Here is a 15,407-nt window from a genome sequence, read left to right as displayed (position 1 = left end):
GAAGTGTGACCTGCCGTGGGCATTGCACTGTACACAGGACTACAGCATACTGTAGCTACTGTTGTGTTGTTGGGGACTCTGGGACTGTCACAGCGTTAGATGGAGTGACTGACATAGTGGGGACTCAGCTGTCAGCAGGGTGGCTAGTGTCTGATATTACTCTAGGACCATGCGGCGCTCTCTCTTACTCTGTTGCTCCTCCCCTCTTCATCTCTCCTTTGCTGGCCGTCTCTGTATGACCATCACTCTGTTCTTCCCTTTCCTCTCTCATATGCTGTCTAATCTTTCTTAAAAAATAAATAAATGTTGTTGTACTTTTTAACCCTTTTTCTCCCCAATTTCGTGATATCCAATTGGTAGTTACAGTCTTGTCCCATGGCTGCAACTCCCGTACGGACTTGGGAGAGGCGAAGGTCGAGAGCCATGCGTCCTCTGAAACACGACCCTGCCAAGCCGCACTGCTTGTTGACACACTGCTCGCTTAACTCGGAAGCCAATCTCACCAATGTGTAGGAGGAAACACTGTACAACTGGTGACCGAAGTCAGCATGCATGTGCCCAGTCTGCCACAAGGAGTCACTAGAGCGCGATGGGACAAGGACATCCCAGCTGGCCAAACCCTCCCCTAACCCGGATGAAGCTTGGCCAATTGTGCGCCGCCTCATGAGTCTCCCAGTTGCGGCCGGCTGCGACACAGCCTGGGATCGAACCCGTGTCTGTAGTGACGCCTCTCTCTCTCTCCCTCACCTCCTTCTTGTGCTCTCCCCCGTCCTTCTCCCACTAGTCTCCTTCCTCTCTTTATACCCTTTCTCTCTCTCTCGCTCTCTCTCTCTCTCTCTCCACACCCCTCACTCCTTACTTTCTAAACCTCAATCTCTCTCTCTCTCTCTGAATTGCCAAGGCCTGATAAAGCCTCATAGTGGAGCCCAGAACCCCAGTGTTGCTGACAGACAATCTCCTATCACATCTCTGAAACTGACCGACTGATCACAGCACTCTAGCCACTACACAATATTACTGCTTCTCCGATGTCCAATGTGTGAGCCACAACAAGTACCGAGCCAGTCTGTCGGGAAATGCCAATAAAACATGTCTTGTCCTTTGATAGAAAAACACAAATCCATGGTAAGTATGAGAAAAATAATAACTTCGATGTAACATAAAGTATGTTTCTATGGGAGTGTGAATGCAAGACAAAGAAGTGTTACTGTTCTCTTGATAAAACTTTTATAGGTCGGCCTACATTTCTGAGGGAAAGTGACTAAGCGTGAACTCCATCGTGGCTGCTTTTCATGTCTTTGAGTTGCTGAGCCACTTTAGTGTTCCAGATCTACGTCAGGCCAGATGATGATTGATGTATGACACGGCCTTCATTTCCCCCCGGTTTCAACTTCTGAGAGGAGTTTTATGGAACTGAACCACATGATTCAGTTCTTTCAGGGAGAATTCTGTGCTACGTTTGGTTCTTCGTCTTCGTAGCTCTACGGTCGACAGTTTCAAGAACTTGAGGAGTTTTCTACTCTTTGAGATAAGGCCCATGAGTGTGTTTTCATGGACACATGAAAGAGAGCAAGAGAAAGAGAGAAAAATATAAAGAGAGTGAGGAAGAAAGACTTTGGTATGTTAGATAGGCACACACAGGCATGTGTCCTTGGTGCTCCGCAGTACTGCAGGGATGTGTTGTGTGTGTGTGTGTGTGTGTGTGTGTGTGTGTGTGTGTGTGTGTGTGTGTGTGTGTGTGTGTGTGTGTGTGTGTGTGTGTGTGTGTGTGTGTGTGTGTGTGTGTGTGTCTTTATTACTGTCCAGTATAATGTCCTTTAAAATGATGGAATCCATCCTGGGGTATCACAACACACTCTCTGCTTAAAGCTCTTCTTTAATGCACTATTAAAACAGTGCTGCAAAATTACCCCTGAATGTCTCTGAAATGTCTAGAATTCAGGCCATGTTTTGGAGCAATCGCATTTCCTCTTCTTTGACAGTGGCTGTGACCGTAGTGAGCAACAAATCTGAACATTTCAGCAAAACATATGCAGCGCTGCAAACGAGTACTGGAAGAGGAGATTCCCCCTGAGGGTGCTAAAACAGGGCTTTGCAGCGAATACAGAGCTGCAGTCAAAACAGCATACTGTGGTGCTGCATCATCATCAAAGCAAGATGGAAAAATCTAGCTAATTCCCCCAAACCTCAGAGATGAAGAAAATGAACACAGAGAGGGGGGACTGGAGTGTCATGTCATGTCATGTCATGTCATGTCATGTCATGTCTTGTCTGTCTGTCTGTCTGTCTGTCTGTCTGTCTGTCTGTCTGTCTGTCTGCATGCGTGTATAAATGTATGTATGCACGTGTGTCTGTGCATGTGTATGTCTGCATGCAGCACAGTGCACTTGCTTACTTCTTCACTGTTCCAATGTTTGCGGACCTCTTCCTCGCCAATGCATTCACCCTAACACATTTTACCCACACGATCTATGCGCAGTGCATTGCCAACAAAATCCCATTCTGTTTCCCTTTGTTCCTCACATACTGTAGGTCTCTACAACAGCTCTGCATTTTCACTGAACAGCTTGTGAGGCAGACAGAGAGTATCTTCATAAGGACAGGACGTGTTCTCATAATGGAGCTGGCGTATGAATAATGGATGGAGAAATAAAGCCTGGGCGCCTCGGCACTCAGCAGGTGTGCTTGGGCTTTCGGGGTAAAAATACATCCTGCCCGAGACGGGGAGTTATATTCTTGCAGGAAGAGTTTCCCTGTTTTTCTGTTGTCTTTTGTTGTCGTGACGAATCCAATCTGTTTCCTGTTGTTCGTCCCTCAAAGAGTAAGAAAAGTACTTCTGATGATCATTGCTATGGCGTATTGATATCTAAAGAGACAGGGTAACAGAGGAAGGACATGGAGGGACTATAGTGTATACAACAGGGGCGATACAGTTTACAGGGGGAACAGGACAGACAGGTGTTGAGCAAACAGACAATGTAGGTAGGTATGTCAATGCCATGCAGCTACGGACGAACAGAAGATCACACAGTGAGACAGTGAGACAGAGGAGTTTGCTTGCATATGAAACTATTCTACTCCCTCTTCACCTCCACTACTATATCTTTACCTCTTTACTTCTTCTTTCTCTCCCTAATAATCCATCTCTCCTCTTAGCTCTCTCCCTCCCTCTCTCCTTCCCTCCAAATATATAACGCTCCCTGCCCCCCTCGTCTCTCTCTCTCTCTCTCTCCACTTGCCTCTGTCCCCACCGTTCCTTCCCCTCCGTCCTTTCCTTCCCTTCCGCCACCCCCCCTTCCTCCCTCCCTCCATATGCCAGTGGAGGCTCCTCAGAGGAGGAAGGGGAAGTCCATCCTCCTCAGTGAAATTTCATTAAAATAAAAATAGTGAAACTAAAAAACTAAAAAAGTTATCCTTTTTAGATAAAACTAATACTAAATATATTCATATGTCACCAAATAATTGATTAAAACACACTGTTTTGCAATGGTCAATAGTAACTTCAACAGCATTCTCTGGGGTAGCACCATGGTGTCGCCAGCTAGCTTCTGTCCTCCTCTGGGTACATTGACTTCAATACAAAACCTAGGAGGCTCGTAGACCTCACCTCCTTCCATAGACCTACATGGTAATCATGACTACTTCCGGAGGATGACCTCCAACAAATCAAAGCTTTTGCAATATGAGCTGACATGTTGTCCATCTGATCATAGGATTAGGATCAGAGAATTCATGATTTTTCAGTCTGATCAACTGTAGGCTACTAATAATAGCAGCTGCATACAGCCTATGCAACCTGTCCATCTGGTCAGGGTAACTAATTTGTAACGTTATGTATTTATAGTCCATTTGTGTGTCAGGAGAAAATGTGAATGTGATCAAATGTGTTTTATATTCAAAATTGGACTGGCTAGGCTGCCTATATGTTTTCAACTCAAAATGATTAACTGGAATGAATCAGTCAACATAATAGTGACGACAGATGTGAATTAATGTTTTATAAGGCCTACAGTTGCATAGGATTGCATGATGCAAACATGCATAAAGCAAGCTCAGCCCTGTGAGTTCTATTGTCTGTCAGTTGTTGTCTCTGTATCTGGGTAGAGGGAATCTCTCTCCTAATCTCGTCTAAATGTAATTCATATGATATAAGTATAAGGTTGCTGCAGTTGGACAGGGTTTTCATCCATGTGACCTGATGAAGAAAAACTGCTCCCATCGTAGACCTTATAAAACCTTTTACAACTGATGAATCACTGTCATACCTGATAGGGTCCAGAGTTTTCCTAAATAAGTTAACAGATAAGGAAAAACTCTGGGCCCCAGGGGGTAAAAATTTCCCCCCCCCCACTCAGGGACCTATGGTGCCACCGGTCTGCTTGCAGTTGTCAGTTATCGTCAGGTATGTGGATGATCAGGAATTTATTCAGGAACGTTTCTTGGGCTACTTTGATGTGTCAAGTGGGCGAGATGCGCAGTCTGTGTTTGACGGTGAATTTGGAGATGTCTGAGTTTAACTTCATGGAGAAACTTGTTGTTCAAACCTACATTGGCACAGCTGTAATGGAATGTATCTGCTGTTTGTATTTACAGCCAAGTCCCCTCCTGTTCCCTTATTAAGAGGTGATGACCATTCCACAACCATTGTCAACTCTCTCCTGACATTAACTGAAGCCACGTCTCATATGCCGCTCATCCACTGGCACATTGAATGTTTCCCTCCAAGCACTGAGTACCCCTATCAATTTTCTCTCATTACTGTATGTAGAGTCAATCACATACACAAACACAATCACATTATTACACATCAATGATTTGACTATTTGCTTGGACTAACTCATTCTTAGCTCTTTTGTCTAACTGTGTAATGTGTTGTGTTATTGCTTTTTGTTTTCCCAGACAAATCCTGTCCTGCACTGAAGTCAAGCCTCTGACCACCTCAACTCATGCCTCATACCCTCATTCAATCACTGCTGTGATCCCTTCCCAACACTGTAAGTAGCCCTCTCATCTCCATTCCCCATAATAGTGTACTATACATGTCTTTATTAAATGCTTTAGGTTAAAATAATTCGTCTTTGACGATTTTTGAAACAGACTTTGTCGTCTCCGTGGATTCCATGCCTACACCGTGGGTCTCCCATCCTCCTCAATTGTTCAAGTCACCAGCCTTCACTGCCATATCCATCATGCTCCATGCCCCCTCCTTCCCTCCCTCCCTCCATCTCTCTCCCACCATCTTCCTCCCTCCATCTCCTTCCCTCCCTCCCTCTCCCTCCCTCCATCTCCTTCCCTCCCTCTCTCTCCCTCCATCTCTCTCCCTCCACTGTGGGCTAGGAGATTGAGTGGTTCCAGGTGTCAAGGTGACTGACGGGGCAGAGCTAGGCCTTGGCTGCTGCCTGACACTCACTCTTCCCTCTCCTCTTTCTCTCTCTCTCTCTCGATCCTCTCTCTCTAAGCTCTCTCTATCTCTCTCTCTCTCTCATGCTCTTCTCTCTTTCCTTCTCTTCTCTATCTCTTTCCCTCTTCCATTTCTCTCTCTCTTCGCTTTTTCTCTCTCTGCCAGAAGACAGACAAGTGCAGCCAGCCTACGTTGCATTGCCATTAGGATGTAATTACAGTGCTGACGGCTGGCGCTCAACAGTGACCGCTAACGCCTGCGCAAGTCTGCGTGAGCCGACCGGGCGTGTTAAAGCAAGGTTGGTTGACGGTTGGTTGTCTGCATTGTGTTTGGTTAGCTGCAATAGTGTTGCAGCAGTTTCCTTTCACAGTGACATCAAAGTGTTGTCTACCCAGGGTTGGGGTTTATCTACGGCATTGTCCATCCTCTTCGCTGACTTTACTGTATACTGCTGTTGCTGCATTAAAGGGAAGATTCAGCTTATATGCTCCTTGTGTTCATGGCACCATGCATGCAGAGCGTTTTAGTATGTGTGACACACACACAATTATGTGTTTTTAAAGGAACGTGTGTCCTTGGCGCTGTGCAGTACTGCAGGGATGTGATGTGTGTGGCTTTCTGTGTGTGTGTGTGTGTGTGTGTGTGTGTGTGTGTGTGTGTGTGTGTGTGTGTGTGTGTGTGTGTGTGTGTGTGTGTGTGTGTGTGTGTGTGTGTGTGTGTGTGTGTGTGTTTGTGTGAGTGTAATTCTGTATATATATTTCTGTGTGTGTGTGCGCATGTGAGTGTACATTTCTGTGTGTGTGTGTTTCTCTCTCTGTGTGTCTGTGTTAGCATGCGCAGGCCTCCCTGCTGTTTCCCCGTTGCCCCCGTATTGTGACACACCAGTTCCCTGCCGAAGGAGAGAGAACAATCTCTTTAATGACCCCCCTCCACTCCCACAGTGTGAAACATTAACTACTCTCACGCTTCAGGCGTCACGGGCTCAAAAACTAAACATAATGATTATTAATTAATATCAAAATTCATATTTTTTTCCTTCCTAGAGTGTTTGAGTAGGGATGAGACCCTATGAGTCTAGAATCTCTTTTAGAGAAACCTTCAACTCTAAACACTTCATGGTACACAGAAGGCAGTCCCAGAGCTCCCTAGGTCCCGCGGCCATCTCGATTTCACGCTAAAGAGCCCCCTGTGTCCTAGTGTGTTGTGGTAGCACGCTGCTTCGCTCCCATCCTGGTTTGTTAGATTCACATGAGTAGGATTTTAGTCATGACACCCTCCTGAGAGAGTATTCTGAACCTGAACGTTTCCCTGACGACAGTTAGGTCACTTTGACGTTCTTCCTTCTTCGCTAGTATCGCTACTATAAACAACTCAGTTTCTGCAGTGTCATCAGCAGCAAACAACCAACAGAGATAGATTAGATATCTGGGCTCGTGACCAGAGGGTTTCAGGGTTCAGATCCCAGATGGGATCATCGCCATGGAGACACAGAAAAAGGGCAACCTTTTGAAAACCACCTCAGCATTACTGTATGGATGGCAAATCCCCCCCCCCCCCATGTATGCTAAATCCATGCCTGAGCCAAAAAATATAAAAGTGTTGTTTGTTTCTTGTTGTGCTGCTGTGCCCGGTTTACAGTTTGCTTACTGTAGCTAGTGTACACCACCTATACCTTACTGTACTGTAGCTAGTGTACACCACCTATACCTTACTGTACTGTAGCTAGTGTACACCACCTATACCTTACTGTAGCTAGTGTACACCACATATACCTTACTGTACTGTAGCTAGTGTACACCACCTATACCTTACTGTAGCTAGTGTACACCACCTATACCTTACTGTACTGTAGCTAGTGTACACCACCTATACCTTACTGTAGCTAGTGTACACCACCTATACCTTACTGTACTGTAGCTAGTGTACACCACCTATACCTTACTGTAGCTAGTGTACACCACATATACCTTACTGTAGCTAGTGTACACCACATATACCTTACTGTACTATAGCTAGTGTACACCACCTATACCTTACTGTAGCTAGTGTACACCACCTATACCTTACTGTACTATCGCTAGTGTACACCACCTATACCTTACTGTAGCTAGTGTACACCACCTATACCTTAATGTACTATCGCTAGTGTACACCACCTATATCTTACTGTAGCTAGTGTACACCACCTATACCTTACTGTACTATCGCTAGTGTACACCACCTATACCTTACTGTAGCTAGTGTACACCACCTATACCTTACTGTAGCTAGTGTACACCACCTATATCTTACTGTACTGTAGCTAGTGTACACCACCTATACCTTACTGTAGCTAGTGTACACCACATATACCTTACTGTAGCTAGTGTACACCACATATACCTTACTGTACTATCGCTAGTGTACACCACCTATACCTTACTGTAGCTAGTGTACACCACCTATACCTTAATGTACTATCGCTAGTGTACACCACCTATATCTTACTGTAGCTAGTGTACACCACCTATACCTTACTGTACTATCGCTACTGTACACCACCTATACCTTACTGTAGCTAGTGTACACCACCTATACCTTACTGTACTATCGCTAGTGTACACCACCTATACCTTACTGTAGCTAGTGTACACCACCTATACCTTACTGTAGCTAGTGTACACCACATATACCTTATTGTAGCTAGTGTACACCACCTATACCTTAATGTAGCTAGTGTACACCACATATGCATCACAACTGTGATTTGGCTGATTTGAGGAAATCGAATATGTTCAACCCGAACTCCTTGACTCTATAACAACCCTCCTCTCTTTCCGCTCTCTTATTGTTTTCTTTTCAGATTTCTAGCACCCTCTTCTTATTCCTTTTCCTCCTCCTCCTCCTCTGCACCCTTCACCCTCTCTTCCTCCTCCTCCCCTGATTCCCCCTCCTCCTCCTCCTCTGCTCCCTTCACCCTCTCCTCCTCCTCCTCCCCTGATTCCCCTCCTCCACCTCCTCCTCTGCTCCCTTCACCCTCACCTCCTCCTCCTCTGCTCCCGTCACCCTCTCTTCCACCTCCTCCCCTGATTCCCCTCCTCCTCCTCTGCTCCCTTCACCCTCTCCTCCTCCTCCCCTGATTCCCCTCCTCCTTCTCTGCTCCCTTCACCCTCTCCTACTCCTCCTCCCCTGATTCCCCTCCTCCACCTCCTCCTCTGCTCCCTTCACCCTCTCTTCCTCCTCCTCCTCCTCTGCTCCCTTCACCCTCTCCTCCTCCTCCTCCCCTGATTCCCCACCTCCTCCTCTGCTCCCTTCACCCTCTCTTCCTCCTCCTCCCCTGATTCCCCTCCTCCTCCTCTGCTCCCTTCACCCTCTCTTCCTCCTCCTCCCCTGATTCCCCTCCTCCTCCTTTGCTCCCTTCACCCTCTCCTACTCATCCTCCCCTGATTCCCCACCTCCTCCTCTGCTCCCTTCACCCTCTCTTCCTCCTCCTCCCCTGATTCCCCTCCTCCTCCTCTGCTCCCTTCACCCTATCCTCTGCTCCCTTCACCCTCTCCTCCTCCACTGATTTGCCTCTTCCTCCTCTGCGCCCTTCACCCTCTCATCCTCCTCCTCCCCTGCTCCCTTCACCCTCTCCTCCTCCTCCTCCCCTGATTCCCCACCTCCTCCTCTGCTCCCTTCACCCTCTCCTCCTCCTCCTCTGCTCCCTTCACCCTCTCCTCTTCCTCCTCTGCTCCCTTCACCCTCTCCTCTTCCTCCTCTTCTCCCTTCACCCTCTCCTCCTCCCCTGATTCCCCACCTCCTCCTCCTCCTCTGCGCCCTTCACCCTCTCCTCTTCCTCCTCTGCGCCCTTCACCCTCTCCTCCTCCTCCTCCCCTGATTCCCCACCTCCTCCTCCTCCTCCTCCCCTGATTCCCCACCTCCTCCTCCTCCAGCTCATGAGTCGAGCATTAATCAGTTCATCAGGCAGAACACAAGGACAAAGACCAGTTACTGGCTGATCCCGCATAAATAAGCATATTTCTCTCTCCCTTTGGTGTAGAAAGAAGAGTTGGCCTAATACATTGAATGGCCAATACATCAGCAACTATTCCTCAGTATGACTGGTGGAGAAAGAAGCATGACTTAGTGCCACGCAGGCTGTTCTCGGGATTTATGTGAAAATGTTGGTTTGTTAATGGTGGTGTTAAACATTGCAACAGTGGGACATCCCTCATACTGTGTGTGTGTGTGTTGCACAGAGCTAGGTGGCATAACAAGCTCTACAGTACCTGTAATAAGATACATTTAGCTGCAGTTGAACATCAGCCACCTGTCTCAACTGACGTATTCTTCTCCCTGTCAACAGCACAAGAGAAACTTGTCCTGCAACACAACTAACCACAAAACAACATAAGCTACCTTCACCTTTCTATCCCCCTTTCAGGTCAAAGGTCAATCGATGCATATAGTGACAGCTTCAACAGGTGAAAAAGGAGGATTATTTTATGTTGTTTCGCACAAATCAGTGTCAGTGATCACCTAGATTCTGCACTGTCATGCTATCATGAATACATCAATACGCTTTAGATTATGTAAGGGTCATCTCATCCCTTTGGATTGTACAATATATTAAAATCCATAAGGTCACTTTATATTTTAGTTGTTGAATATTATTACATGTAATATCATCAAAAACCACAGACTATCAAACAACGACATTCCTCTCTCTAATCACAAGGTCAAGGGAAGTCATATTATTTTCTGATGAATTATTACAAACTTTTGGACTCTCTCCTTCTTCCGCTTTTAATCTGTGATTTGATCCCCCAATTTACGGCCAAATCAGCCGTGAACATTTTGACATAGACCTCATGAATCGCTTATACCACCACCACTAATCAACCCTGTTGAACATGAAATGGTCCGTTCCGTAAATAGCTTTGACTGGAGGACTGTCATTTTCGGTCAAACCAAATCAGCTAGGAAAGGGGTATGGCACTGGGTTCTAGGTGTGTTACATGAGGTCTGAAAGGGTGGAGATGAGGTGAACGTGGGTGGCTACATGTTGCCTGGAGAGGAGAGTTGTTGAATGTGTGACTGTAAGACATGGTGCATTAAGAATGAGAGAGAAAGAGAGAGGGATGTAGAGAAATACATATTGAGTGAGAGAGAGAAAGAGAGAGAGTAAGCAAGCACCCAGGCGATGAATGACTACGGCAAGCTGCCAGTGACAAAAAGCCCAATCCAAACAGCTGACACACTCACGCCATCTGAGCTGGATCAGCACGCAGTTATTTACAAACCCCTTGACAACACACACATACACACACACACACACACACACACATACACACACAACAGAGACATGCATTCTCTCACAGAGACAATGACAGACATGACACACATACAAAACTACACAATACAAAAAAAACACTGAAACACACACAATGTAAAAATGAGACAGTTCACCCAGATGTATCTGACTGCATGGGCTTTCTCTTTCTAAAACACCACACCTTTAACTACACTGAACAAAAATATAAAACGCAGCACGTAAAGTGTTGGTCCCACCAGCCTCCGCTTTGGCTCCCCCTCCTGTCCAGCTCAAGCGTTCGGCGTCGCCGGCCTTCTAGCTGCTGCTGAACCTACTACTGGCAAACGCCCTTCACTCATCAACCCCGGACTTGTCTCGTCATCATTCCACACACCTGGTTCCAATCCCCACTCTATCACTGTATATATACTCCCTCTGTCATTTGTCTTTGTCATTGGAATGTTACTTGTTTTCTTGAGAGGAATCTCTCCTACTATTTCCTGAGTATTTTATATTTTGCACTTTGGGTTCGCCCTTTGCCTTTTTGTTTATGAAGATATATTTTGAGCACATCAGCGTTTGGGTTTCGTCCCGCTTTGATCTCTGGTGCTTAAATAAATTCAGTAGTTCTAAACCTGCTACTGCCTCCTGGCTACTCCTCTCTACACCTGTGATAGAATGACCGACCCAAGAGGACAGGAAGCAGCAGGACATCCCAACCTCTCCGATATAGGAGCGATGCTCCACCACCACGACTCGTGCCTGGAGCACCTCGAGACTGCCATGGACGAGGTGATCCGGACCGTATGCCAGCTGTAGGCTTCCTTCACAGTTGTTCACAACCAAAATGAACGCATCACTTTCCTCATCATAGACTCTCCTGCACACCCCGTAGTTTTAGGGTTCCCCTGGTTAGTTGCATAACCCCAGGATATCGTGGACAGAGAGGAGGTTGTTGGGTTGGTCGTAGGAGTGTCAGGGGAGGTGTCTCTCTGTGTCTATCTGTGCCACCTCCGTGGAAAGTCCGGACCAGGCCATCCACGTCCTTATCCCGGAGGAATACCGAGAGCTACAGGTGGCTTTTTTAAAGACTCATCACCTATGGGACTGCACTATCAACCTACTGCCTGGTTCTACCTTCCCGCGGGGGCACATCTACCCTCTCTCGCATGCAGAGACCGAAGCCACGGAGGTCTACATCCAGGAGGCTCTGGCCCAAGGATTCCTCCGTCCGTCCACCTCTCCGGCCTCCTCCACCTCCTTTTTCATGAAGAAGAAGGACGGAGGTCTCCACCCGATTATCGGACACTGAATAAGGCAACTGTTCAATTCAGTAATCCCCTGCCTCTCATACCCACTGTGATCGAACAGATGCACGGTGCTCAGCACTTTACAAAATTGGATTTACTCAGTGCCTACAACCTGGTGTGCATCAGAGAGAGGGATGAATGGAAGACCGCCTTCAGCACCAGCACCGGACACTACGAATACAGGGTAATGCCCTACGGCCTGACAAATGCACCGTCAGTGTTTCAATCCTTCATTAACAAGGTGTTTAGAGACATGTTGGGTCGCTGTGTAGTGGTGTACATAGATGACATCTTGGTATACTCCACTACACGCAAGCAACATGTCTCTCATGTCAGGTCCGTTTTGTAGAGGCTGATAGGGCATCACCTGTACGCCAAGGCGGAGAAGTGCCTTTTCTTCCAGCAGGCAGTCTCCTTCCTGGGCTATCGGATACCCACAGCGGTAGTGGAGATGGAAGAGCAGAGGGTCGGAGCTGAAATAACAGATCCCTCACAAAAAGCTTTTTTCTCTCAAATTTAGTGAGCATTTCTTCTTTGCCAAGATCATCCATCCACCTGACAGATGTGGCATATCAAGAAGCTGATTAAACAGCATGATTATTACACAGGTACACCTTGTGCTGGGGACAATAAAGGCCACTCTAAAATGTGCAGTTTTGTCACACAACACAATGCCACAGATGTCTCAAGATCTGAGGAGAGTGTGCAATTGGAATGCTGACTGCAGGAATGTCCACCAGAGCGGTTGCCAGAGACTTTAATGTCCATTTCTATACCATGAGCCGCCTCCAACATCGTTTAAGAGGATTTGGCAATACATCCCACAGGACTCACAACCGCAGAGCACGTGTAACCATGCCAGCCCAGGACCTCCACATCTGGCTTCTTCACCTGTGGGATCATCTGAGGCCATCCACCCAGACAGCTGATGAAACTGTGGGTTTGAACAACCAAAGAATTTCTGCACAAACTATCAGAAACGGTCTCAGGGAAGCTCATCTGCGTGCTCATCATCCTCACCAGGGTCTTGACCTGACTGCAGTTCAGCGTTGTAACTGACTTCAGTGGGCAAATGCTCACCTTCGATGGCCACTGTCACGCTGCAGAAGTGTGCTCTTCACGGATGAATCCCGATTTCAACTCTATTGGGCAGATGGCAGACTATGGTGTCGTGTGGGCAAGTGGTTTGCTGATGTCAATGTTGTGAACAGAGTGCCCCATGGTGGCAGTGGAGTTATGGTATGGGCAGGCATACGCTACGGACAACCAACACAATTGCATTTGAATGCACAGAGATACCATGACAAGATCCTGAGGCCCATTGTTGTACCATTCATCCTCTGCCATCTCCTCCTGTTTCAGCATGATAATGCACAGACCCATGTCACAAGGATCTGTACACAATTTCTGGAAGCTGAAAATGTCCCAGTACTTCCATGGCCTGCATACTCACCAGACATGTCACCCGTTGAGCATGTCTGGGATGCTCTGGATTGACGTGTACAACAGCGTGTTCCAGTTCCCACCAATATCCAGCAACTCCGCACAGCCATTGAAGAGGAGTGGGACAGCATTCCAGTGGTCGCAATCAACAGCCTGGTGAATGTGAATGTATGTGAAGGACATGTGTTGTGCTGCATGAGGCAAATGGTGGTCACACCAGATACTGACTGGTTTAATGATCCAGGCCCCTACCTTTTCTGTTAAGGTATCTGTGACCAACATATGCATATCTGTACTCCCAGTCATGTGAAATCCATAGATTAGGGCCTAATGAATTTATTTCAATTGACTGATTTCCTTATACGATCTGTAAGTCAGTAAAACCTTTGAAAATGTTGCATACTGCGTTTATATTTTTGATGAGTGTATATTCTCACCATACACAGTAAACCACCATAAACCAAACATAGACCAACCACAGACCACCTCCACTGCTCCAATCTCCAAGCCCCCCTATGAGTCTCCCCGAACCAGGTCAGGTGCAGCGAAGCTGGGCTAGAGGTGGCTTCCATTCTCCCTCTTTGATTTGATGGATACAGCTCATTACAGTAATGCCATACCCACGCACCCACACTAGTGACTAGAGGCCTGCACCAAGCGCGCAGTCAGCCTGCGACACTGATCAATTCATTCAGCATATAAATCAAGAGACCAACACCCACCCTGATTACGTTAGACAGCCATCTAGCCATTAACCCCAGGATCCTGTATCCCATTTAGTGTTGACACCTCCGTCCGCTCTGATGATGTCAGGGAGATTGATTTGTCCACAGAAAAGGCTGTGGTGTAAAAGGATGTGGGTAAAATAATTAAGCAGCTGGACAATGATGTTGAGTGTTGATGCGATGGGGTTAGGGGGGTGAAGTGAGTGTGTGTGTGTGCATGTGAGAGTGAGAGTTGGGCTGTGTGTGTGTGTGTGTGTGAGAGTGAGAGTTGGGCTGTGTGTGTGTGTGTGTGTGTGCATGTGAGAGTGAGAGTTGGGCTGTGTGTGTGTGTGTGTGTGTGTGTGTGTGTGTGAGAGTGAGAGTTGGGCTGTGTGTGTGTGTGTGTGTGTGAGAGTGAGAGTTGGGCTGTGTGTGTGTGCATGTGAGAGTGAGAGTTGGGCTGTGTGTGTGTGTGCGTACGTGCGCCCATCATATCTGGAACGGAATTAATTCCGTCACAAATCTCTTTAGAAGGATCAGAGTTCAGCAAAATGTCAATCCACAACGTGTCTATCCATCTCTCTTCAGACATCGATCAGATTTCTCATCATCACCATGTTCCCTATACAAGACGACAAGTTGACTCTCTCTTTGCATTCTCCATTCAGACAAGGTGAAGGTCATCTAGCTTAGCCACGTAGCATCTTTCCTAGTCCCTGCCCTAGTCGCCGCAGGCAGTTATCATGTGAGACCAGGTGGAGCTCTGACTGAAACAAACTCACGAGTCGCAATCCATTTTGCCTCCGACTATGTGCTCTGAGCACGTTATATAACCTCTGGGGCCCAAATGCACATTCTCCGCCATATCTCTCAGAGCTCTGACATGGAACGGACAAAGGCATAGCAGCAGAGACATGTTTAAATCAGGAGGGAGACAGAGAGAGGCACATTCAGAGACACTATTCGGTTTGCCTTGTTATTTTCTTCCCATCTGGATATGACGTCTTATGAAGGCATGTGACACAGCCAAAGAGGACAAGAGGACGTATTCACATCTACTTGGGGGCAATGTTGGGGCAATGTGGTCATCTGGATATGACATCCTCCGAAGATGTGATAGGTAGGGTAAAATGTGGTCCATAACCACAAAGTACACAACCAAAGAGAACAGGACGTACTCAGAGTCAGACCTACTCACTAAGCAACGACAATACTCGACAAATCAATAGAGCCTAAGTAACAATGCAGAACCCCTCTTGGGAACAGATGGACTC

The 15,407-nt window shown here is 47.0% G+C and overlaps 1 protein-coding gene across 5 annotated transcripts in view; it reads right to left on the bottom strand.

The window, feature by feature from the left end:
- Positions 1-15,407, bottom strand: part of iqsec3a (IQ motif and Sec7 domain ArfGEF 3a) — a 190,835-nt gene that overhangs the window by 109,269 nt on the left and 66,159 nt on the right. The window lies entirely within an intron of this gene.

The sequence above is a fragment of the Salvelinus alpinus genome, chromosome 11 (genome assembly GCF_045679555.1).
Source record: "Salvelinus alpinus chromosome 11, SLU_Salpinus.1, whole genome shotgun sequence".
Lineage (NCBI taxonomy): Eukaryota > Metazoa > Chordata > Actinopteri > Salmoniformes > Salmonidae > Salvelinus > Salvelinus alpinus.
Note: the sequence above shows the minus strand (reverse complement) of the source record. Positions and strands in the feature narration are given on the sequence as shown.